This window comes from Hyperoodon ampullatus (genome assembly GCF_949752795.1).
Source record: "Hyperoodon ampullatus genome assembly, chromosome: 4".
NCBI classification, from domain to species: domain Eukaryota; kingdom Metazoa; phylum Chordata; class Mammalia; order Artiodactyla; family Ziphiidae; genus Hyperoodon; species Hyperoodon ampullatus.
Genome location: NC_136917.1, coordinates 27,357,096 through 27,383,970, shown reverse-complemented (window position 1 = coordinate 27,383,970; position 26,875 = coordinate 27,357,096). Strand labels below are relative to the sequence as shown.

The 26,875-nt window shown below is 42.4% G+C and overlaps 1 long non-coding RNA gene across 1 annotated transcript in view; it reads right to left on the bottom strand.

Annotated features, from left to right (window-relative positions):
- Positions 1–14,592: 14,592 nt before the first annotated feature.
- LOC307052384 overlaps positions 14,593–26,875 on the bottom strand; it is a 31,551-nt gene continuing 19,268 nt past the window's right edge. Inside the window, exons 2-3 of the long non-coding RNA XR_013810860.1 lie at positions 26,294–26,376; positions 14,593–14,674 (exon numbers count right to left, since the gene is read on the bottom strand). This is a non-coding gene — a long non-coding RNA (uncharacterized lncRNA). The remainder of the gene's footprint in view (positions 14,675–26,293; positions 26,377–26,875) is intronic.

The window sequence follows — 26,875 nt, the reverse complement described above, 5'->3', positions numbered from 1 at the left end:
CTGGGAAGATCCTACATGCCACAGAGCAACTAAGCCTGTGTGCCACAACTACTGAGCCTGTGCTCTACAGCCCACAAGCTACAACTACCGAGCCCGCATGCCACAACTACTGAAGCCCGTGTACCTAGAGGCCGTGCTCCACAACAAGTCACCGCAATGAGAAGCCCGCACACCGCAACAAAGAGTAGCCCCTGCTCGCTGCAACTAGAGAAAGCCCACGTGTAGCAATGAAGACAACGCAGCCATAAACAAACAAACTTTTTTTTTTTTTTAAAGCCTCTGCACTCCCAATGCTGGGGGCTCAGGTTTGATCCCTGGTCAGGGAACTAGATGCCACATGCATGCCACAACTAAGGACCCAGTGAGCCGCAACTAAGACCCAGCACACCCAAATAAATAAATAAATACTTTTTTAAAAAAGGCAAAACTACAAGGCCACACTTAGTTACATAAGTTGTCAAAAATTATAATTAGATCCGGCAAGAAGTAAGGGTGCTTGTTAAGCAAGGATGTGTTGGGGTCTGAAATAGTTACACAGTTCCAAAGGGGGACCTTGAGAACATAAGGTCTCAGATTGGTGGATTGTGTTCTGAATAAAACTGGTCATGTTCTTGGGTCTGGTCATGTTCAAAAAAGTTCAAGTTAACAGTGGAGGAGGGACCTATCCAAGACCAGATCCTCAATAGTTGCCTGACCCCATTTTTGTATGCCTGAACTATTCCCTTATAATTACAACTTGCTTTCATCATAAATTATTAATTAGTCATTCATAAATGTTGAATAGTATAAAATGTTTTTCCACATCTATTGAGAAAACTTGAGATAGTGTGTTTTTTTTTTATATGGGTTATGGTGCTACTGTGGTGAGTTATATTAATTGACATAGTATTTTACTAAAACACACATGAAGAAAAATGCAAAAAGTATACATTTGACAGAAATATTATGATTTAAGCATCCATGACATCACAAACCAGACAATGTACATGTGACATCCCACTTGGGTTGGTGCCCTGTCAGAAGCCCCACCCTGCTCACAGCCACCAATATCACACTTTTTAAAAAAAATTGCATTAATTAGTTCAGGGAAGAAATCTTCACTCTTTTTTTTCCTGTGACCCACACCACATAGCTTGCAGGATCTTAGTTCCCCAACTACGGGTAGAACCCAGGCCCTCAGCAGTAAAAGTGCGGAGTCCTGACCACTGGACTGCCAGGGAATTCCCACCATACAATATGACTGACTCTATAAATGCTGTATATTACATCCCTGTGACTGACTGACTTTAAAAGGACTGGAAGTTTGTTTCATCTCCCTCACCTATTTCACTCATTCTCCTTACTACCCTCCATTCTGAGGACCACTTGTTTCTCTGTATCTGTGAGTCTATTTCTGTTTTGTTATGACTCTCCATGTTTTGTTTTTTTCATTCCACATGAGTGAAACCACACAGCATTTGCCTTTCTCTGCCTGAGTTATTTCACTTAGAATACCCTCTAGTGCCATATATATTGTGCCAAATGCTAAAATTTCATTCTTTTCTATGGCTGAGTACTATTCCATTGTACATACATGCACCATCTTCTTTATCCACACTTCTGTTGAGACATTGAGGTTGCCTCTGTACCTTGGCCATTGTAAATAATGCTGCAATGAACATAGGGGTGCATATGTATTTTTGAATTACTGTTTTTGTTTTCTTCAAAAAATACCCAGAAGTGGGATTGCTGGATCGTACAGTAGTTCTATTTTTATTTTAAGAAACTCCACGTTGGGCTTCCCTGGTGGCGCAGTGGTTGAGAGTCTGCCTGCCGATGCAGGGGACACAGGTTTGTGCCCCGGTCCGGGAAGATCCCACATATCACAAAGTGGCTAGGCTCATGAGCCATGGCCACTGAGCCTGCGTATCCGGAGCCTGTGGTCTGCAACGGGAGAGGCCACAACAGTGAGAGGCCCGCATACCGAAAAAAGAAAAAAAAAAAGAAACTCTATGTTGTTTTCCATAATGGCTGCAGCAACTGATATTCCCCGCAACAGTGCACTAGATTACACTTTTCTCCAAATGCTTCACAACACTTGTTATTGGTGGTCTTTTTGATAATAGCCATTCTGACAGGTGTCATTGACAGGTGTTATCTCACTGTGGTTATGATGTGCATCTCCCTGATTAGTGATGTTGAGCAGTTTTTCATGTGTCTGTTGGCCATCTGTATGTCTTCTTTGGAAAAATGTCTATTTCGGTCTTGTACACATTTTTTAAGTGGGTTTTTTTTTTGTTCATATTGAGTTGTACGAAGTCTTTACATATATATGTGTGTGTGTGCGCATATGTGTGTGTGTGTGTGTGTGTGTATATATATATATATGGCATGAGAAAAAAGTCCAGTTTGATTCTCTTACATGTAGGTTCCAGTTTTCCCAACACTATTTATTGAAGAGGCTGTCTTTTCCCCATTGTATATTCTTGCGTCTTTTTTCCTACATTAATTGACCTTACATTGTATTTACTTCTGAGCTCTCTATTCCATTCCATTTATGTATGTGTCTGTTTTTCTGTCAGTATGGTTATTGACCTGGGTCCTTGGACTCTCTAATCAACAGAAATTGAAACGAGGCCAGACGAGAAATTCAGGCAAGGCTTTATGGGGACTCACACTGTTCATCAAATATATGTGTTGTTGGAGCTCTTCCATATGGGCAGAGCCATAAGTCAGAAAACTGTGCTAGAACTCAGGGCCAGTAGGCTGCCATGCATCTCTGTCTCCTGATAGTACAGAAGACCCAAGAATCATGGCTTCCTTGGGGACTTCCCTGGCAGTCCAGTGGTTAAGACTCCATGCTTCCACTGAAGGGGGCAAGTGTTCAATCCCTGGTCAGGGAACTAAGATCCTGTATGCCAAGTGGTGCAGCCAAAAAAATAATAGTAATGATATTGGTGTGGCCAAAAAGTTCGTTCAGTTAGTGAATACACTGTTCAATAAAATTCTTGGTGAAAATGAAAAATGCGATACTTTCTATTTTTACTTAAAACCGAACGAACTTTTTGGCCAAAACAATAATAAAATTTAAAAACAGAATCATGGCTTCCTCACTTCTGCTTTCCAGACCTCATGCATCTTCCTCTTCTCAAGAACTTTAACTCAGAACCACTAACAGAAGGACTCTGGATATAGTTTCCCACCTTACCCAAGATGACAACACAGTTCAGCAGAACAATCTGGACAGGAGCTTTCATCTTCACACCACCAGGTCGCTCTTATTTTTTTTTTTACTTTTTTTGGGGGGCGGGGCGGGGCGGGTGGTGGCCACAGCATGTGGGATCCTAGTTCCCCGACCAGGGACCAAACCCACACCCCCTGCATTGGAAGCTCGGGTCTTAACCATTGGACTGCCAGGGAAGTTCCTCAGGTCGCTCTTCTTAACTCAATGTATTGTGTTCAATTTGCAACCAAGATCATGGACATGAACAGAGGTCAGATTATGAACATAATCAGATAAGCCCGTCATCTTCCATGACCTTCCACAATTACTAATTTCTGGGAGGAACACATATACGGTATCTGCTAGCAACAAACAACTTAGAAGACACACCTTTCAGTAATGAAGACTCAAGGAGAGGGTAAATATTGATTCAGGAGATTCTAGTATCTCTTAACAGTGGACAAGGAAAGATATTTAATTAATGCCAGCCTCATATTATGATCACATATTAGGTACATAATGGAACATAATGGAAAGTAAGAATCAAAAATCTGTTCATCGGGCTTCCCTGGTGGCGCAGTGGTTGAGAGTCTGCCTGCCGATGCAGGGGACACGGGTTCGTGCCCCGGTCTGGGAAGATCCCACATGCCGCGGAGCAGCTGGGCCCGTGAGCCATGGCCGCTGAGCCTGCGTGTCTGGAGCCTGTGCTCCGCAACGGGAGAGGCCACAACAGTGAGAGGCCCGTGTACCGCAAAAAAAAAAAAAAAAAAAAAAATCTGTTCATCAAAAATGAAAGAAATCACAAGTTGCACATGAAAAAAATCACAAACCAAAAGCCACTTAGCACCCCTGATATCAAAGACATTCTAATGGAAATGAGACAAGTTTTATATGATTGTACAATAATATGAACTCAGAGATAACAAAATGTAAGTGGTAGAAACGAACATGGAGGGATACTTTCATGTTCAGATCAGCAACATGAAGTACAAATTAATATACTGAGATCAGTATTGAGGATAAGACACTTACAAAGGAAAAAAATTTTTCCAACATTTTTTCCATTCATAAGGTTGCTCAGTAATTCCCTGGTGGTCCAGTGCTTAGGACTCTGTGCTTCCACTGCAGGGGGCCTGGGTTCGATCCCTGGTTGAGGAACTAAGATCCCACAAGCCATGTGGTGTAAAAAAAAAATTTCTTGACACTGTTTTGCTCCCACTTCTAAGTTTTAAGAAAGAATTATGGCTTTCCCACTATTCTTGGATTCAAGTTTTCCCACAGTGTGTGTCTTCATGTGTCTTTGCAGGGATATGAGATAACAGTAGGCTTTTTCACACTGCTGACATTCACACGGTTTCTTTTTACTGTGTGTTTTCATGTGTCCTCTCAGAGATATGGGATATTTGAAGGCTTTCCCACACTGCTGACACTGATGGGGTTTGTCATCACTGTGAGTAATCATGTGTCCTCGCAGAGATCTCTGAAGCCTGAAGACTTCTCCATAATGCTGACACTGATAGGGCTTCTCTTCACTGTGTGTTCTCATATGTTCTTGAAGGGATGAGGGAGTAATGAACGCTTTCCCACATTCTGTACATTCATAGGGTTTTATTCCACTGTGTCTTTTTATGTGCCTTCTAATGTACCTGGGACAATGGAAGGCTTTTCCACATTCATTACACACACGAGAAGGCTTCTCCCTAGTGTGCATTCCCATGTGTCCTTGCAGGGATTTGCAATATGGGAAGGCTTTCCCACACTGCTTCCATTCATAGGGTTTCTCTCCAGTGTGCATTCTCACACGTTCTCAAAACTGTGTGCTGCGAGTGAAGGCTTTCCCACATTCTTTACATTCATAGGGTTTCTCTCCAGTGTGAGTTTTCACATGCTGTGCAATCTTGGAATAATAACTGAAGGATTTCCCACGTACTTCACACACGTGGATTTCCGTCCATAATGACCTCTATTACGTCGCTGAAAAGATGGCAGGCAAGTGAGAGCTTTTCCAGATTTCTTATGCTCTAAAGGCTGTTTACTACTGTCACTCTTCATGTACCTCTTAGATGCTCTCCCAGCATCCTGATGTTTATCACGTTTCTCTACAATGTCTGTTTCCCCAGGAAGATTTAGGCACGAGACAGAGCTGCAGGCTTGCCCACATCCTTCACATGGATAAGGTTTGTGTCCAGGGTGAGATCTTTGCTGATTCCTCTGGAAAGAACGATCCCTGAAGGTTTTTCCACACTTAGTGCATTTATAGGGCTGAACTGCTTATAGGGCTGAACTGCAGTGGGATAACCCTTATGCACAGTAAGATTTGTAATCTGGTTCAGGGTTTCTCCACATTGATTATCTTCTTTACCTTCACACAGGCTCTCCACCAAATGATTTCTGTTCAAAATGGGAAGCACACTATTAGGGATTAATACTTATCAGTAATTACTAATTAATGATTTACCGATGATTGTTAGTATTTGTGTTGACTAAGTGTTTGCCATTGGCATGTTTCCAGCATGCTTTTCAACTGTTACAAAGTGTAACAAATTTAATACTCTAGCTGAGGGCTCAAATAGAACTGTAACTTTCAGTATTTTCCAGATGAGGTTTCCTGACCATTGTTTCCTACTGAATTATGTTTCAGATGCTTAATATTGACATCACATTTATGAAAGTACTGTCTTGTGAAAATACTCTGAATACACAATTGTTTAACTACGTTTCTATTCAATTTCAAGTGAGTCTAACACTCTGATGACACCCGCCCCACCACCACCCCCGTGGGAATGCCACTCACCTCAAACGCCTCTCCTGGGTTACATGCTGATCACACATGTTATGAAATGCCCAGTTTTCTCCAAAAACAGACTAGGAATCATTTCTTCTGAATCTTACTATTTTCTCTTCACTGCACAGTTCATTCTCCAAAATATCCCACTGAGGACTTGATCCACTGGTTTTAACTTGAGGGCAAGAACCTGCAACAATTGGTAGCATAACTAAATCCTTGGGGAAGAAATGGTGGGGAAAGGAAAGAAAAGAGACCATATGTAGATGTCTTTCCACAGACTGATTCAAAAATGTAAAACTAACTTTATAAGGAAGGATGGTCATGTGCAACATTGTGGTTTATAAGAAATACATACATAGGGCTTCCCTGGTGGTGCAGTGGTTGACAGTCCGCCTGCCGATGCAGGGGACACGGGTTCTTGCCCTGGTCTGGGAAGATCCCACATGCCGCGGAGCGGCTGGGCCCGTGAGCCATGGCCACTGAGACTGCGCGTCTGGAGCCTGTGCTCCACAGCGGGAGAGGCCACAACAGTGAGAGGCCTGCGTACTGCAAAAAAAAAAAAAAAAGCTACAAGCTGACATGTCTTCACACCCACCAAGATGGATATAAAGACAGAGAAACAAGTGCTGGCGAGGACACGAGGAACTTGGAACCCTCACCCAGTGCTGGAGGGAAGGTAAGATGGTGAAGCCACTTTGGAAGACAGTCTGGTAGTTCCTCAAAATGATGAACACTGAGTCACCAATTTCACCCTACGTATCTATCTACTTGAGAGAGGCGAAAGCAAACACCAACATGAAAGCTAATAGACAGGGATTTTCCTGGTGGCACAGTGGTTAAGAATCCGCCTTCCAATGCAGGGGACACGGGTCTGATCCCTGGTCCGTGAAGATCCCACATGCCGCGGAGCAACTAAGCCTGTGCGCCACAGCTACTGAGCCTGTGCTCTAGAGCCCGTGAACCACAACTACTGAGCCCACATGACACAACTACTGAAGCTGCCACAATGAGAAGCCCACGCACCACAACAAAGAGTAGCCCCCACTCACCGCAACTTGCAAAAGCCTGCGCGCAGCAACAAAGACCCAGCACAGCCAAAAATAAATAAATTTATTAAAAAAAATTTTTTTAAAGGACGCATATATGTATATGTATAACTGATTCACTTTGCTGTACACCTGAAACTAACATAACATTGTAAATCAACTATACTCCAACAAAGATTTTTTTAAAAATTAAAAGATAATGAGCAGAATAAAAACAAAGAAACAAACAAAAACCACAGAACTTGGGCACATAAAAGAATGTGAATTGCATAAGGAGCAAAATTACAGATGTTTCAGAGATCCAGCCGGTTAAGGAGATATTAACAAACCAATTATTAAGCATGTGCATGTCCCCACAAGGCAAAACTGCTTGCCAGCAACTGAAATACCAGCCTTGGGAATCTATACATCATCTGCTTTGTAGTTCCTTCCTATTATTCAACAGGGAACTGCTCCTCTTTAGTGAATAGATATCTGTGTACACCGCTGGGCTGCTTTGGGTCAAGATGTGATTGACGATTGACCATGAGAGCTTTCAGGGTATGTAGAACTAGAAAATATATTTTAAAAAATCTGCCAAATGGGCTTCCCTGGTGGCCCAGTGGTCGAGAATCTGCCTGCCGATGCAGGGGACATGGGTTCGTGCCCCAGTCCGGTAAGATCCCACATGCCGCGGAGCAGCTGGGCCCGTGAGCCATGGCCGCTGAGCCTGCGTGTCTGGAGCCTGTGCTCTGCAACGGGGGAGGCCACAACAGTGAGAGGCCCGTGTACCACAAAAAAAAAAAAATCTGCCCAATGCATGTGAGCAGAAGTGCTGGTTTCTATTTAAAACCTGTTTTTCTGCTCTATATACAGGGATGGGAGCAAAAGATGTCTTAATATGTCACATGTCACGTGCTGGAGACAAGCAGCTTGGTAAATGGCTGTTTATCTTCTCTTCTGTGTTTTTAGTATTGGGTGACTGAGGTTTTCTGAGTGGTTTATCATAAAACCACACTTCAAGTCTTGTTTCTGCTCAGAGAGTCTTTTCAAATATCCAAATGTATTTCTCATCCTGAGCTCTTGGTAATAATAGATATAGAAAGCTCTCTAATGGTGATCAGTAGAACATGCTTGATTTTTTAAAATCATTAATAGAAGATCAATGATGTGGTTTTACCAGGAAAAAAATACAGGCAGACCTCGGAGACATCAGTTTTTACTCCAGAACACCCAGATAAAGTGAATATCAAAATTAAGGGAGTTACACAATTTTTTTTGTTTCTTGGTGCATAAAGTCATGTTCACACTATAGGGTAGTCTACTAAGTGTGCAAGAGCATTGTGACTAAAACCTTGTCTGTACCTTAATTTTTTAAAAGAGTTTACTGCTAAACAATTAGTTTAGCCATTAGCAAGCAAATGCTCTTGGGAAAAAATGGCACCCAAAGACTCTCTGGATGCAGGGTTGCTACATACCTGCAATCTGTAAAAATCAAAGTATTTGCAAAGTGCAATAGTCGTAACAAGATAAAACATGTGCCTTTATTCATAGCTCAAATGACTGTCTATGTCTACCCAAAAAGAATATTAAGATAATCACAGATGGGAGGGAGATGCAAGAGGGAAGAGATATGGGGATATATGTATATGTATAGCTGATTCACTTTGTTATAAAGCAGAAACTAAAAAACACCATTGTAAAGCAATTATACTCCAATAAAGATGTTAAAAAAAAAGATAATCACAGAATCAGATTTTTAGTACATTTCCAGAATGCAAACTCATAAATATAAATCTCAGTGTACTCTGATCATTAGAAACAAGCAGTTGAAAAGTAAATGTTTAAAATTTTATAAACATAGACTTTTAAAACTACTTGGGGGAATTCCCTGATGGTCCAGTGATTAGGACTCTGTGCTTCCACTGCAGGGGGCACAGCTTCGACCCCTGGTCAAGGAACTAAGATCCCGCAAGCCACATAGCGCAGGCAAAAAAAATCCTACTTGGTATTAAAACTAATTTTCTTTCGAGATGCTCAACTTTGCTAATTACTAGAGAAATGCAAATCAAAACTACAATGAGGTACCACCTCACACTGGTCAGAATGGCCATCGTTAAAAAGTCTACAAATAACAAATGGTGGAGAGGGTTTGGACAAAAGGGAACCCTCCTACACTGTTGATGCGAATGTAAATTGGTGCAGTCACTATGGAGAATAGTACGGAGGTTCCTTAAAAAACTGAAAATAGAGCTACCGTTATGATCCAGCAATCCCACTCCTGGGCATATATCTGGAGAAAACCATAATTTAAAAAGATACATGCACCCCAATGTTCATTGCAGCACTATTTACGATAGCCAGGACATAGAAGCAACCTAGATGTCCATTGACAGATGAATGCATAAAAAGATACACACACACACACACCCACGTATACTACTCAGCCATAAAAAAGAATGAAATAATACAATTTGCAGCAACACGAATGGACCTAGAGATTAGCATACTACATGAAGTAAGTCAGACAGAGACAGACTAATATCATATGATATCACTTATATGTGGAAACTAAAAAACATGATACAAGTGAACTTATTTACAAAACAGAAACAGATTCACAGACTTAGAAAACAAATTTATGGTTACCAAGGGGGAAAGGTGGGGGGAGGGATAAATTAGGAGTTGGGGATTAACAGATACACACTACTATATATAAAACAGATAATCAACAAGGACCTACTGTATAGCACAGGGAACTCTACTCAATTTTCTGTAATAACCTAAATGAGAAAAGAATCTGAAAAAAATATATATATATATATGTATAACTGAATCACTTTGCTGTACACCTGAAATTAATACAACATTGTAAATCAACTATACTCCAATATAAAATGAAAATTTTAAAAAAGAAATGCTGAACACCAATGGGTTATCAGTAAAAACCAATATACCATCACAAGGAGATCCCGTTTCAGACACTTGAGATGGACAAAATTAAGGTGGATTCTCCAAGTGCTGGAAATGGCGTGGAATAAACACTCGACTCCAACACAACATCCACACTTCCTAGTATTTTAAAAACATCCATAATCTACAACCTGGCAATTTTTGCCCACAAGTAAAAAATTTGTGATACATTTGACCCAGGAGACAAAAAGGAGTGTAACAGCATTGGTGACAGATCAAAAATTAACATGAGACAGGACTTCCCAGGTGGCACAGGGGTTAAGAATCCGCCTTCCAATGCAGGGGACAAGGGTTTGATCCCTGGTGGGGGAACTAATATCCCAAACTAAGATCCCACATGCCTGGGGGCAATTAAGCCTGCGCCCCACAACTAGAGAAGCCTGCGTGCCGCATCGAAGAGCCTCGCAGGCCAAAACAAAAAATTTCTAAATTTAAAAAATAATAAATAAATAAATTAACATGAGACAACCATGAGCAAAATCCACAAGGACTGGACGGAGGAGTTAACCGGGGGACCCCTTTCCTCTGACTGCAGCACGTGTGAAACAGACTGCAACTGAGAGCCACACAGAAGCCTTCCATGTGATGACACTGGTGTAGCACTGCTCATATTCACTTACCGCAAATTCAGCAGAAGCAAAATCAAATAAAACACTGCTCGGGGACTTCCCTGGTGGCCCAGTGGTTGAGAGTCCACCTGCCGATGCAGGGGACACGGGTTCGTGCCCCGGTCCGGGAAGATCCCACATGCCGCGGAGTGGCTGGGCCCGTGAGCCATGGCCGCTGAGCCTGCGCGTCCGGAGACTGTGCTCTGCAACGGGAGAGGCCACAACAGTGAGAGGCCCGCGTACCGCAAAAAAAAAAAAAAAAAAAAAAAAAAATAGAGTTGCCATATAAGCCAGCAATCCCACTCGTGGTCACATATCTAGACAAAACTGTAATTCAAAAAGATACATGCACCCCTATGTTCATAGCAGCACTATTTACAATAGCCAAGGCATGGAAACAACCTAAATGTCTATCGACAGATGACTAGATAAAGAAGATGTGGTATATACATACAATGGAATATTACTCAGCCATAAAAAAGAATGAAATAATGCGATTTGCAGCAACATGGATGGCCCTAGAGGTTATCATACTAAGTGAAGTAAGCCAGAAAGAGAAAGACAAATACCATATGATATCACTTATATGTGGAATCTAAAATACGACACAGGGAATTCCCTGGCGCTCCAGTGGTTAGGATTCCATGCTCTCACTGCCGAGGACCCAGGTTCAATCCCTGGTCAGGGAACTAAGATCCCACAAGCCTTGCGGTGCAGCCAAAAATAAAAAAATAAGCCATCTGTGCCTTCTAAAAAGGCAGAGTTAAGTGGAGGATCATTTTGGTGGTTAGAGAATGAGTCAGGTGTCACGCCTGAATATTGTTTTGAAGTTTTCTCGAAGCCCTCATAGTAATCTGCAATTGATTCCTCTGGTCTTTGTCTACATTGCTGAATCTTTGACCAGTCTAAGGCTTTGGGGAAAAGCCCTGGGATAAGTCTGAGTAATTTACCAGCCAACTGCCTGCATTCAGCTCCAGTCTGCGGGCTACGTAGATGGAAATTCTCTAAAGGCGTCTTTCAGCTTGCTTTCTCTATCCACTCCTGTGCTTTACTTTCAGAAACTAACAGCTATATTAATTGATATAGATCTGCAAAGCTGGGCTCATAGGTTTGGATGGTTAACTCAAACTCCTTAGCAAATCCTGGTGGATCTTGACTAGGTTTAGGAAATTCCTTAGCTAAAGCTCTGAGTTCTGCTCTGGGCCAAGGGTGTGCACCTAAGCACCAAGGACAGTTCACCTCTCCCTGTAACAGGTTTCTCCATAAAGGGAGCTACGATTGCTTCTGATTTTCTGTCTTCCTTTGCTGGGAAAGGGGAAGGAGCAGGAGGCAAGGTTGATGGAAGGGAGGAGGGAGGGAGGGAGGAGGGAGGGAGGGAGGGAGGGGGGGAGAGAGAGAGAGAGAGAGACAGAATGAGAGAGAGAGAGAGAGAGAGAGACCCTTGGGATCAGACATTTCAGATAAAAGAGGGAGAGACAGTTAAGGCTAGTGGCTTTTTAAATTCCAATATACACCTCAGCTATCTGGGGCCAGTATCCCGGGCTTTCTCATCCTGAGTCTCCTCAGGGTGCATCATTGGAGGGTGGGGGGTGGCTGTAGAGGCTGACAGCTTGCTGGGGGACATCCTGTCTCCACCTTGAGTTCCCTCGGGGCTCACCTTCGGGGGTGGCTGTCATGTGATGGCTGCACGTCCTTTGTTTACTGATAGGGCAGGCAGCATTTTTATTTTTTTTTTATTTTTATTTTTATTTTTTGGCTGCCCCGCAGGGCTTTGGGATCTTAGTTCCCCGAACAGGGATTGAACCCCGGCCCCCCAACAGTGAAAGCACCGAGTCCTAACCACTGGACCACCAGGGAATTCCCAGCAAGTAGCATTTTTAATTCACAAAGAGTTGAAAACAAGACCTCCTGCCAACCCAGAAAACCTCTCACAAATGTAGAAAAGAAAGAAAACAGATATGGAGTCATAGGTGTAGAAAACAAACTTATGGTTACCAGCGGGGAAAAGGGGGGAGGGATCATTTGGGAGACTGGGATTGACATACACACACTATTATATATAAAACAGATAACTAATAAGGACCTACTGTACAGCACAGGGAACTCCGCTCAATATTCTGTAATGACCTATATGGAAAAAGAATCTAAAAAAGAGTGGATGTATGTATAACTTATTCACTTTGCTGTACAGCAGAAACTAACACAGCATTGTGAATCAACTATACTCCAATAAAAAATTTTTTTAAAAAACTTTTATTATTGACAGCACTAAGCCAAAATGTGAGGCACATCGCAGGCAATCCACTAAGTGGTTGCAAAAACAGAAGAACATTTCGTCCCCTTCTGGAGCTAAATTGATGCAACTCATGAATACCTGTTCTCAAGATAAGCCATAACCAGTCCTCAGGTGAGAGACCCCAACAGCATCGGTCACGCTTAGTTCAAATTCACTTCTCCTGGTAATTGGGTGACCGTCTGTGTTAATTAACTGACTTTCTTCAAAGGCAAAACCCACTTTTACCTTTAGGACAGGAGGGAGTTTTGCACAGAGAGGCACAGGCTCCCCTGACAACTGCATTTCAGGGAGAAGGCTCTCAGGTCCTCCTGAAAGACTCCCGGGTGGTAAAGCTGGCAAGGGCCTTATTTAGTTTTTAAAAAGGTTTATTTACATTTCAAAGGATAGAGAAAGAAATTTATCCCACCACACGTTCTCTAAAGAAAATGCTCTACCAAAAGGAGGAGGGATAAATCTCTTTCCTTATTTTCAACAGGGAGAGTTAGGGCTCTTGTTCTCAATTTGATTTGCCCTTACATCTGTAGAAAAACAAACAAACAAACAAAAAAACCAATGGTTAAGTTTCAAGGGACCAGAATAAAGATTTTAGAAGCTCTTCCAAACCAAGACTGGAATCAAAACTGGGAGGGACGGAGCCTGTGCTCCGCAACGGGAGAGGCCACAACAGTGAGAGGCCCGCGTACCGCAAAAAAAACAAAAAAACAAACAAAAAAAAAAACTGGGAGGGGGTGACCTAATATGGTGAAGAAAATATTGGAAAACTGGATATTGTTTCATGCTTAAAATTGCCTTTGAAATATTATGGAGAAGTACAATACGTGGCACTCAGAAAAGAATGCACTAAATGTTGTATGCTACGTTTAATCATTTTAAGTTAAAAAAATCGTGTTCAGATTGTGAATGAAAAATGTTGCCTGCCATATCAGCAAACAAAGGGTGCTGTGGCCGTAAAGCCATCAGCCACTACCAGCCCTACCCCACCGCCCCCGAGCCCCAACAGTGAGCCAGGAGGGAACTCAGGATGGAGACAAGGGGCTGCTGCCCGCCAAGTCCTCGGTCACTGCAGCCACCCCCAAAAATGGTGCACCCTGGGGGTGGGGGGCGGGGGTGGGACTCAGGATAAGAAAGAACAAGATACTGGTCCTAGGGGCTTCCCTGGTGGCGCAGTGGTTGGGAGTCCGCCTGCCGATGCAGGGGATACGGGTTCGTGCCCCGGTCCAGGAAAATCCCACATGCCGTGGAGCGGCTGGGCCCGTGAGCCATGGCCGCTGAGCCTGTGCGTCCAGAGCCTGTGCTCCCCAACTGGAGAGGCCACAACAGTGAGAGGCCCGCGTACCACAAAAAAACAAAACAAAACAAAAAAGATACTGGTCCTAGACAGTCAAGGTGCACAGCAAAGGAATGATTTCAGTGAGCCCAGACTCTTGCATCTTCACATAACCAGAAAAGTGCTAAATTCATTAACTTGAGATGTCTGGATTTCTTTTTTTTTTTCCGCTTTTAATGTGTTTTTTTATATTTTGGCCACACCGAGTGGCATGCGGGATGCTTCCCGGACCAGGGATCGAACCCAGGCCTTTGCAGTGAAAAGTCCAAATCCTAACCACTAGGCCACCAGGGAACTCCCTGGTTTTCTTTAATTAACAGTAATCTTTTTGCTGTTCCAACTACTTGGGTTTTGTTGCAAAACTTCCCTGTACCCTGGTTCCTCCCTTACCTCTTTGGAGCGGTTCCTCAGAGCGATCTGAGAAGCTGTCTTCTGGGCTTGAGTCCTCAGAACATCTGCCAAATAAAACATAATTCTCAACATTTAGGTTGTGCATTTTTTTTCAGTCGCTAAGCTTAAGGAATAAATAATAAACGGGCACCGTAGACTGGGCACCCACACTTATGAACAGACTGAGGCAACTCCTGGTCTTTTGAGGGTGCCCCACTCTGACTGCTACTCCCCCAGCCCCCAGCGGTCACCACCACCCTGAATTTTGTGGTAATTCTTCATAACTTGTATCATCTATTATTTATTACTAAGCAGGGTTGGGTGTAATTCTGCTGCCTTTGAAATTTCAGAAACTATTCCTGGAATTACCCTGAAAAGCCTTTCCTGTGGTGTGTATGTGTCTATGTGTTCTTACCAGGCTCTGTTCAACCGAGTGTGTGCAGTTTCTTTTCTTTTTTTTTTAAATTAATTAATTAATTTTATTTTTGGCTGTGTTGGGTCTTCGTAGCTGCGCCCAGGCTTTCTCTAGTTGCAGCAAGCCGGGGGCTACTGTTCCTTGTGGTGCGCAGGCTTCTCATTGCGGTGGCTTCTCTTGTTGCGGAGCACGGGCTGTAGACGCACGGGCTTCAGTAGTTGTGGCGTGCCAGCTCAGTAGTTGTGGCGCGCGGGCTTCAGTAGTTGTGGCGCCCGGGCTTAGCTGCTCCGTGGCATGTGGGATCTTCCTGGACCAGGGCTCGAACCCGTGTCCCCTGCATTGGCAGGCGGAGTCTCAACCACTGCGCCACCAGGGAAGTCCCTGTGTACAGTTTCTTAAGCTCACCTAGTGTTTCGCTCAGAGAAAACTGCACCCAAACAAATGTGAAATTCACATTATGTTCAATTCACTCCCTTATATGGAAGTCATCTTGTAACCCATCTGTGCTCAAAACGCAGGTGTTCAGGCAGCCCTGACAGTGCCTGTCCTGGACTAAGAATGTTGCCTGCCCCATCAGTAAACAAAGGATGTTGGGGCTGGCCAACCAGCAGCCCCTGCAGCCGCCCTCAGCAGTGCACCCTGGGGCGATTCAGGATGGAGAAAAGCAGGATACTGGCCCTAGATGGTTAAGGTGCATAGGAAAGGAATTATTTCAATCCGCCCAGACTAAAACAGAATAGAGGGACTGCCCTGGTGGTCCAGTGGGTAAGACTCCACGCTCCCAAGGCAGGGGGCCAGGGTTCCATCCCTGGTCGGGGAACTAGATCCCACGTGCCGCAACTAAGAGTTCGCATGCCTCAGTGAAGACCCGGCACAGCCAAAATTAAAACACGCACATGCACACGCGCACACACGCACACACACACACACACACACACAAGTACAGTATTGCAAAACTAGCATAGCATATTAAAAAAAAAGAATAAAATAACAGGGACCTACTCTATAGCACAGAACTATACTAAATATCTTGTAATAACCTATAATGGAAAAGAATCTGAAAAAGAATATAGACATAGATATATATGTATAACTGTATCACTTTGCTGTATACCTGAAACTAACACAACACTGTAAATCAGCTATACTTAAATTAATAAAGTTCAGAAAATAAAAATAAGCCCAGACTCCGCATCTCCCCTTACCTAGAAAAGGGCTAAATTCACTAACTTAAAAGATGTCTGGTTTCCTTTAATTAGCTGTTCTGACTACCTGGGGGTTTTTTTGTTTTGCAAAAACTCATATGGGACTTCCCTGGTGGTCCAGTGGTTAAGACTCCACCCTCCCAATACAGGGGGCCAGGGTTCCATCCCTGGTCGGGGAACTAGATCCCACATGCATGCTACAACTAAGAGTCCGCCTGCCACAACTAAGGAGCCCGTCTGCTGCAACTAAGACCCGGCGCAACCAGATAAATAAACTACATAAAATAAAATAAAAAACAAACTCATATATATTCTGGCCCCTCCGTTATCTCTTTGGAGCAGTCCCTCAGACCTATCTGAAAGGCATAATTCTCAACTTTTAGGTTGTGCATGCATTCCTTCTCAATTGACAGTGCATATTTACTATTTATATCTAAGTCAAAATTGAAGGCAATGTCACATCCCTAAATACTTCCAATTAGTTTTCCCCAACAAACTAATACATCTAGTGATCAAGACAGTGTTGTATTGCCATAAAGATAGTTGAATTGGGCTTCCCTGGTGGCGCAGTGGTTGGGAATCTGCCTGCCAAGGCAGGGGACACGGGTTCGAGCCCTGGTCCGGGAAGATCCCACATGCCGCGGAGCAGCTAAGCCCGGGCGCCACAACTACTGAGCCTGCGCTCTAGAGCCCGCAAGCCACAACTACTGAGCCCGCATCCCACAACTACTGAAGCCCGCGTATCTAGAGCCCGTGCTCCGCAACGAGAAGCCACCGAAATGGAAAGACCACACACCGCAACAAGGAGCACCCCCTGCTCGCCACAACTAGAGAAAGCCCAAGCAGAGCAACGAAGACCCAATGCAGCCAAAAATAAATAAAATAAATAAATTTATTTAAAAAAATTTTTTTTAAGATAGTTGAATTGATGGATGAAATGGAATTTAAAAATCCAGTGGTAGACCCTACATGTATGTTCAATTAATTTTGCCAAAAGGCAATACAAGGTAGAAATTGTTCTGCAACACCTGGAAATCCATCTAAAAATAAACTCTAATCCCAATTTCACACTATAAACAAAAATTATTTTGAGATGAATTATAGATCAAAATGTAAGTGCTGAAGTACAAAGCTTTTTATTTATTGAAGTATAGTTGGTTTACAATGTTGTGATAGTTTCCGGTGTACAGCAAAGTGATTCAGTTATACATGTATCTATCTATCTATACATGTATATATTCTTTTTCAGATTCTTTTCCATATAGAGTATTACAAGATATTAAATATAGTTCCCTGTGCTATACAGTAGGACTTTTTAATTTATTTTATATATAGTAGTATCTGTTAATCCCAAACTCCTAATTAATCTCTCCCCACCTTCCCCTCTGATAACCATGTTTGTTTTCTATGTCTGTGAGTCTGTTCCTGTTTTGTAAATAAATTCATTTCTGGCTTACTTAGTATGATCATCTCTAGGTCCATCCATGTTGCTGCAAATGGCATTATTTCTTTCTTTTTTATGGCTGAGTAGTATTCCATTTTATATATGTAGCATTTCTTTATCCATTCATCTGTTGATGGACATGCAGGTTGCTTCCATGTCTTGGCTACTGTAAATAGTGCTGCTATAATGTAAATAGTGCTGCTATGAACATAGGGGTACATGTATCTTTTTGTTTTAATAGATCTTTACTGGAGTATAATTGCTTCACAATACTGTGTTAGTTTCTGTTGCACAACAAAGCAAATCAGCCATATGCATACACATGTCCCCACATCCCCTCCCTCTTGAGCCTCCCTGCCATCCTCCCTATCCCACCCCTCCAGATCATCGCAAAGCACAGAGCCGATCTCCCTGTGCTATGCTGCTGCTTCCCACTAGCTATCTATTTTACATTCAGTAGTGTATATATGTTGATGCTACTCTCACTTCGCCCCAGCTTTGCCCTCCCACTCCATGTCCTCAAGTCCATTCTCTATGTCTACCTCTTTATTCCTGCCATGTCACTAGGTACATCAGTTCCAATTTTTTCTCCCTAGATTCCATATATATGCGTTAGCATACGGTATTTGTTTTTCTCTTTCTTGCTTCACTCTGTATGACACTCTAGGTCCATCCACCTCACTACAAATGACTAAATTTCATTTCTTTTTATGGCTAAGTAATATTCCATTGTATATATGTGCCACATCCTCTTTATCCATGCATCTGTTGATGGACATTCAGGTTGGTTCCACATCCTGGCTATTGTAAATAGTGCTGCAATGAACATTGTGGTACATGTCGCTTTCTGAATTACGGTCTTCTCAGCATATATGCCCAGTAGTGGGATTGCTGGATCACATGGTAGTTCTATTTTTAGTTTTTTGTTGTTGTTGTTGTTGTTTTTGTGGTACGTGGGCCTCTCACTGCCATGGCCTCTCCGGCTGCGGAGCACAGGCTCCGGACACGCAGGCTCAGCAGCCATGGCTCACGGGCCCAGCCGCTCCACGGCATGTGGGATCTTCCCAGACCGGGGCACGAACCTGTGTCCCCTGCATCAGCAGGCAGACTCTCAACCACTGTGCCACCAGGGAAGCCCCTATTTTTAGTTTTTTAAGGAACCTCCATACTATTCTCCATAGTGGCTGTATCAATTTACATTCCCACCAACAGTGCAAGAGGGTTCCCTCCTCACCACACCCTTTCCAGCATTTACTATTTTGAGATTTTTGGATAATAGCCATTCTAACCAGTGTGAGGTGATACCTCATCGCAGTTTTGATTTGCATTTCTCTAGTAATAAATGATGTTGAGCATCTTTTCATGTGCCTCTTGGCCATCTGTATGTCTTTCTTGGTGAAATGTCTATTTAGGTCTTCCCCCAATTTTTTAACTGGATTTTTTTGATATTGAGCTCCATGAGCTGTTTGTATATTTTGGAAATTACTCCTTTGTCTGTTGTTTCATTTGCAAATATTTTCTCCCATTCTGAGGGTTGTCTTTTTGTCTTGTTTATGGTTTCCTTTGCTGTGCAAAAGGTTTTAAGTCCCATTTGTTTATTTTTGTTTTTATTTCCATTATTCTAGGAGGTGGGTCAAAAAAGATCTTGCTGTGGTTTATGTCAAAGAGTGTTTTTCCTATGTTTTCCTCTAAGAGTTTTATAGTGTCTGGTCTTACATTTAAGTCTTTAATCCATTTGGAGTTTATTTTTGTGTATGGTGTTAGGTAGTGTTCTAATCTCATTCTTTTACATGTAGCTGTTCAGTTTCCCCAGCAGCACTTATTGAAGAGGCTGTCTTTTCTCCATTGTATGTTCTTGACTCCTTTGTCATAAATTAGGTGCCCATATGTGCATGGATCTATCTCTGGCATTCTATCCTGTACCATTGATCTATATTTCTGTTTTTGAGCCAGTACCATACTGTCTTAATTACTGTAGCTTTGTGGTATAGTTTGAGGTCAGGGAGCCTGATTCCTCCAACTCCGTTTTTCTTTCTCAAGATTGCTTTGGCTATTCAGGGTCTTTTGTGTTGCCATACGAATTGTAAGATTTTTGTTCTAATTCTGTTAAAAATGCCATTGGTAGTTTGATAGGAATTGCACTGAATCTGTAGATTGCTTTGGGTACTACAGTCATTTTCACAATATTGATTCTTCCAATCCAAAAACATGGTATATTTCTCCGTTTGCTTATGTCATCTTTGATTTCCTTCAGTGTATTATAGTTTTCTGAGTATGAGTCTTTCACCTCCTTAGGCAGGTTTATTCCTAGGTATTTTATTCTTTTTCTTGCAATGGTAAATGGGAGTGTTTCCTTGATTTCTCTTTCTGATTTTTCATTGTTGGTGTATAGGAATGCCAGAGATTTCTGTGCATTAATTTTGTATCCTGCAACCTTACCAAATTCATTGATTAGTTCTAGTAGTTTTCTGGTGGCATCTTTATGATTTTCTATGTACACTATCATGTCATCAGCAAACAGTGACAGTTTTACTTCTTCTTTTCCAATTTGTATTCCTTTTATTTCTTTTTCTTCTCTGACTGCTGTGGCTAGGACTTCCAAAACTATGTTGAATAAGAGTGGCAAGAGTGGACATCCTTTTCTTGTTCCTGATCTTAGTGGAAATGCTTTCAGTTTCTCACCATTGAGTATGATGCTTGCTGTGGGTTTATCATATATGGCCTTTATTATGTTGAGGTAGGTTCCCTCTATGCCCATTTTCTGGAGAGTTTTTATCATAAATGGGTGTTGTATTTTGTCAAAAGCTTTTTCTGCATCTGTTGAAATGATCATATGGTTTTTATTCCTTAATTTGTTAATGTGATGTATCACATTGATTGATTTGCACATATTGAAGAATCCTTGCATCCCTGGGATCATCCCCAGTTGATCATGGTGTATGATCCTTTTGATGTGCTGTTGGATTCTGTTTGCTAGTATTTTGTTCAGCATTTTTGCATCTACGTTCATCAGTGATACTGGTCTATAATTTTCTTTTTTTGTGATATCTTTTTTTGGTTTTGGTATCAGGGTGATGGTGGCTTCGTAGAATGAATTTGAGAGTGTTTCTCCCTCTGCAAGTTTTTGGAAGAGTTTGAGAAGGATCGGTGTTAGCTCCTCTCTAAATGTTTGATAGAATTTGCCTGTGAAGCCATCTGGTCCTGGACTTTTGTTTGTTGGAAGGTTTGTAATTATGGCCTCAATTTCATTACTTGTGATAGGTCTGTTTATATTTTCTAATTCTTCCTGGTTCAGTCTTGGAAATTGTACCTTTCCAAGAATTTGTCCATTTCTTCGTGGTTGTCCATTTTATTGGCATATAGTTGTTTGTAATAGTCTCTTATAATCCTTTGTATTTCTGCAGTGTCAGTTGTGATTTCTCCTTTTTCAGTTCTGATTTTATTGATTTGCATCCTCTCCCTTTTTATCTTGATGAGTCTAGCTAAGGGTTTATCAATTTTGTTTTTCTCAAAGAACCAGCTTTTAGTTTTATTGATCTTTGCTATTGTTTTCTTCATTTCTATTTATTTCTGCTCTGATCTTTATGATTGCTTTCCTTCTGCTGACTTTGGGTTTTCTTTGTTCTTCTTTCTCTAGTTGTTTTAAGTGTAGGGTTAGATTGTTTGAGATTTTTCTTGTTTCTTGAGGTGAGATTGAATTGCTATAAACTTCCCTCTTAGAACTGCTTTTGCTGCGTCCCATAGGTTCTGGGTCATCATGTTTTCACTGTCATTTGTTTCTATGTATTTTTTAATTTTTTCCTTTGATATCTTCAGTGATCTCTTGGTTATTTAGTAGCACACTGTTTAGCCTCCATGTATTTGTGTTTTTTACAGTATTTTTTCCTGTAATTGATTTCCAATCTCATAGTGTTGTGGTCAGAAAAGATGCTTGATATGATTTCAATTTTCTTAAATTTTCCAAGGCTTGATTTGTGACCCAAGATGTGATCTATCCTGGAGAATGTTCTGTGTGCCCTTGAGAAGAAAGTGTATTCTGCCACTTTTGGGTGGAATGTTCTATAAATATCAATTAGACTTATCTGGTCTATTGTGTCATTTAAAGCTTGTGTTTCCTTGTTTATTTTCTGTTTGGATGATCTATTTGTGTAAGTGGGGTGTTAAAATCCCCTACTATTAATGTGTTACTGTCGATTTCTCCTTTCATGTTGTTAGCATTTGCCTTATGTATTGAGGAGCTCCTTTATTGGGTGCATAAACATTTATAGTTCTTATGTCTTCTTCTTTGATCCTTTGATAATTATGTAGTGTCCCTCCTTATCTCTTGTAACAGTCTTTATTTTAAAGTCTACTTTATCTGATACGAGTATTGCTACTCTAGCTTTCTTTTGATTTCCATTTGCATGGAATATCTTTTTCCATCCCTTCACTTTCAGTCTGTATGTGTCCCTAGGTCTGAAGTGGGTCTCTTTGTAGACAGCATATATATGGGTCTTGTTTTGTATCCATTCAGCCAGTCTGTGTTTTTTGTTTGGGGCATTTAATCCATTTACATTCAAGGTTATTATCGATATGTATGTTCCTATTACCATTTTCTTAATTGTTTTGGGTTTGTTTGTTTATTTATTTAATTTATGTATCTTTGGCTGCACTAGGTCTTCTTTGTTGTGCGCGGGCTTTCTCTAGTTGCAGCAACTTCTTCGTTGTGGTACATGGGCTTCTCATGGTCGTGGCTTCTCTTGTTGCAGAGCACGGGCTCTAGGCATGCAGACTTCAGTCGTTGTTGCGCACAGGCTCAGTAGTTATGGCACACGGGCTTAGTTGCTCCACGGCATGTGGGATCTTCCTGGACCAGGACTCAAACCTGTGTCCCCTGCATTGGCAGGCAGATTCTTAACCATTGCGCCACCAGGGAAGTCCCTTTGGGTATGTTCTTGTGGGTCCTTTTCTTCTTGTGTTTCCTGCTTAGAGAAGTTTCTTTAGCATTTGTTGTAAAGCTGGTTTGGTGGTGCTGAATTCTCTTAGCTTTTTCTTGTCTGAAAAGCTTTTGATTTCTCCATCAAATCTGAATGAGATCCTTGCTGGTAGAGTAACCTTGGTTGTAGGTTTTCCGCTTTCATCACTTTAAGTATATCCTGCCACTCCCTTCTGGCCTGCAGAGTTTCTGCTGAAAAATCAGCTGATAACGTTATGGGGATTCCTTTGTATGTTTTTGTTTTTCCCTCGCTGCTTTTAATACTTTTTCTTTGAATTTAATTTTTGTTAGTTTGAATAATATGTGCTTTGGTGTGTTTTTCCTAGGGTTTATCCTGTATGGGACTCTGTGCTTCCTGGACTTGGGTGACTATTTCCTTTCCCATGTTAAGGAATGTATATATACATTCTTTTTCCTATTCTTTTCTATTATGGTTTATCACAGGACATTGTTACTGCTGTACATTGAATATAGATCCCTGTGTTGTATAGTAAGACCTGTTGTTTATCCATTCTATGTATTATAGACTGCATCTGCTAATCCCAAACTCCCAGTCCAGCCCTCCCCTATCCCCTCTCCCCCTTGGCAACCACAGGTCTGTTCTCTATGTCTGCGAGTCTGTTTCTGGTTCGTAGGTAAGTACATCTCTGTCCTGTTTTAGATTCAACATATGAGTGACATCATTGGGTATTTCCTTCTCTTTCAGACTTACTTCACTTAGTATGAGAATCTCTAGGTCCATCCATGTTGCTGCAAATGGCATTATTTCATTCTTTTTTATGGTCAAGTAGTATTCCATTGTATATGTGTACCACATCTTTATCTGTTCATCTGTCAATGGAAGATGCAGTAATAGTACAGAGACCTCTCGTGTGTTTCTTCCGCAGCTTCCCCCAGCGGTAACATCTTATGTAACTACAGTGTGGTGTCAAAACCAAGAGATTGGCTTTGGTACAATACAAAGGCCTTATTCAGATTTCGCCAGTTTCACATGCACACATTTGTGTGTGTGTTTACGTGTGTGGAGTCCTGTGCCATTTTACCACATGTGTAGGTTCTTGCACCTGCCACCAAAATCAGGTCACACTGCTGTTTTCTGTTTGTTTTTAATTTTTATTTATTTATTTGGTTGTGTTGAGTCTTCGTTGCTGCGCGCAGGCTTTCTCTAGTTGCAGTGAGTGGGGGCTACTCTTTGTTGTGGTTCGTGGGCTTCTCATTGCATTGGTTTCTCTTGTTGCGGAGCTTGGGCTTTAGGCGTGCGGGCTTCAGTAGTTGTGGCACATGGGCTCAGTAGTTGTAGCTCATGGGCTCTAGAGCGCGGGCTCAGTAGTTGTGGTGCACGGGCTTAGGTGCTCCGTGGCATGTGGGATCTTCCCAGACCAGGGCTCGAACCCATGTCCCAGCACTGGCAGGTGGATTCTTAACCACTGTGCCACCAGGGAAGTCCCCACACTGCTGTTTGTCACTACACAGATCCCTCTTTAAAAAAAAAAAATTATTTATTTATCTATTTTGGCTGAGCCAGGTCTTCATTGCAGCACGTGGGATCTTCGTAGCAGCATGTGTACTCTTAGTTGCAGCATGCAGACTTCTTCATCATGGCATGTGAACTCTTAGTTGCAGCATGCATGCGGGTTCTAGTTCTCTGACCAGGGATCAAACCCAGGCCCCCTGCATTGGGAGCCTGGCGTCTTACCCACTGGACCACCAGGGAAGTCCCTATAGATACGGTTTTTTTTTTTTTGAAGATGTTGGGGGTAGGAATTTATTAATTAATTTATTTATTTTTGCTGTGTTGTGTCTTCGTTTCTATGCAAGGGCTTTCTCTAGTTGTGGCAAGCAGGGGCCACTCTTCATCGCGGTGAGCGGGCCTCTCACTATGGCAGCCTCTCTTGTTGCGGAGCACAGACTCCAGACGTGCAGGATCAGTAGTTGTGGCTCACAGGCCTAGTTGCTCCGTGGCATGTGGGATCCTCCCAGACCAGGGCTCGAACCTGTGTCCCCTGCATTAGCAGGCAGATTCTCAACCACTGTGCCACCAAGGAAGCCCTATAGATCCCTCTTGAAGCCATTGTTTTAAGGATGCTTGCAATCCCTGATGCGTCCAATATGTTGTTACTTTAACGTTAACTCTCCATGTGGGTTCATTACGATTGTGTATTTTCTAATTGTTGGTTTAATAGTTTTACGTAAGTGCATTAGATCAAGCTATGAGAAAACCTGAAAAACAACTGTGGAAACTAATTTTTAACTGCTGGAACTTACTCTTACTCAGAGAGTTGAGCCTAAATCTCTCTCTTTTTTTTTTTTTTTGCGGTATGCAGGCCTCTCACTGTGGTGGCCTCTCCCGTTGCAGAGCACAGGCTCCGGATGCGCAGGCTCAGCGGCCACGGCTCATGGGCCCAGCCGCTCCATGGCATGTGGGATCTTCCCGGACCAGGGCACGAACCCACGTCCCCTGCATCGGCAGGCGGACTCTCAACCACTGCGCCACCAGGGAAGCCCTAAATCTCCCATTTTGACTGTGAATTTTGCACTTTCTCCTTTAATTCTGTCTTTTTTTTTTCTTACAGTATTTTGAGGCCAAGTTATTAGGTGCATACAGGTTTAGAAATTTTATAGAGCTCCCCAGACCCTTATCTGCAATTCCAAAATCCACAAGTCTTTGAATGTGTAATTTTGGCAACTCATTTTGCAGTAATGAAGATCATTTCTGCATTAATTTTTGGGAAAATCTGACCTCAACTTTTGTACACCACTTTGTAGTATTATTTATCCCACTTAGGATGACTCTTTCTACATCTCACTGTAGGACTATTAATATGTTTTGTGTGGGCTGAAGGCTCTGAGCACTGGGCATCCTTGCAGGGCCTCCCCCGGTGGGTTCTCACGTGCTTCCGGAAGGATGACGGACTTCCCAAGTTTCCTGCCGGTGCTTGTGCCACATCACATCCAGGCTCCTCCTGGAGGCTCTTCTGCCCCATAGGGCCTTCCCCAGCACAAGCCTGGCCGTGATCACAGATGCAGAGTCTCTGGTTCTGGGTGAGTGTGAGCGAGTGTGAGAGGGGCCTGGGTCCTTAGTAAGTGTGTGTGAAGCGAGGAGGGTGAATTTATTGCCAGAGACTCCATCACATTTGTGGCTCTCTTGAGGCAGATTACAGGAAGTGGGTTTTGGATCCCTGTTTAATTCTGAATTCTCCTTCAAACACTCACTCCAACTGAGGAACGTCTGTGGAAATGTTTACTTCTGGGAATGTTCCAGAAAAAAAACTTTTGAGTTAGGTTTAGGGTGGGGCCGGCAAACTCTGGCCTGCCGGCCAAATCCAACCCCATGTAAATAAAGGATTACTGGGAGGGAAAAAGGGGGTTACTGGAACACGGACACGTTCCTTCCTTTATTGCCTGAACAGCAGAGGCCAGGTGTTGTCATAGAAAACCCATGGACCTCAAAACCAAAAACATTTGCCAACTGGCTTTAGGCAGAAAAAGTTTGCATTAGTTTTCTCCTGATTCATACTTTTCAAAGACTTTCCCCAGAGATACAATTTTGTCTTGAATAAAAGTCATTTGCCTCACATTTCTCTCCTGATCCCAACTGACTTTACCAAGAGCAAAGGACCAGGATCTACCCCTCCAGAATCTTACCATTTTTATGCCCTCAAATGTCTTTTCCCCAAAAATATCCTGTTTCGAAGTTGAATCCTTGGTTGTAAGCTGAGTCCTCCAGTCTACAATAAAATGGACAAAAAAATTACTAAAGTCTTAGAAAAAGAGAGTGACACTGAACAATAAAAAGAAAACAATTAAAAATGGACAGAGGATTTTAATACACATTTCTCCAAATAAGACATATAAATGGCCAATAAGCAGATGAAAAGATGCTCAACATCACTACTTAACAGGGAAATGTAAATCAAAACGACAATGATACCACTTCACACAAAGTAGGATCAAGAAGACTCATACAGGGACTTCCCTGGTGGCTCAGTGGTTAAGAATCTGCCTGCCAATGCAGGGGACACAGGTTTGATCCCTGGTCCAGGAAGATCCCACATGCCACGAAGCAACTAAGCCCGTGTGCCAAAACTACTGACCCTGTGCTCTAGAGCTCACGAGCCGCAATTACTGAAGCCCATGCGCCTAGAGCCTGTGCTCGGCAACAACGAAGCCACCTCAATAAGAAGCCCGCACACTGCCAACGAAGAGTAGCCCCTGCTCGCTGCAACC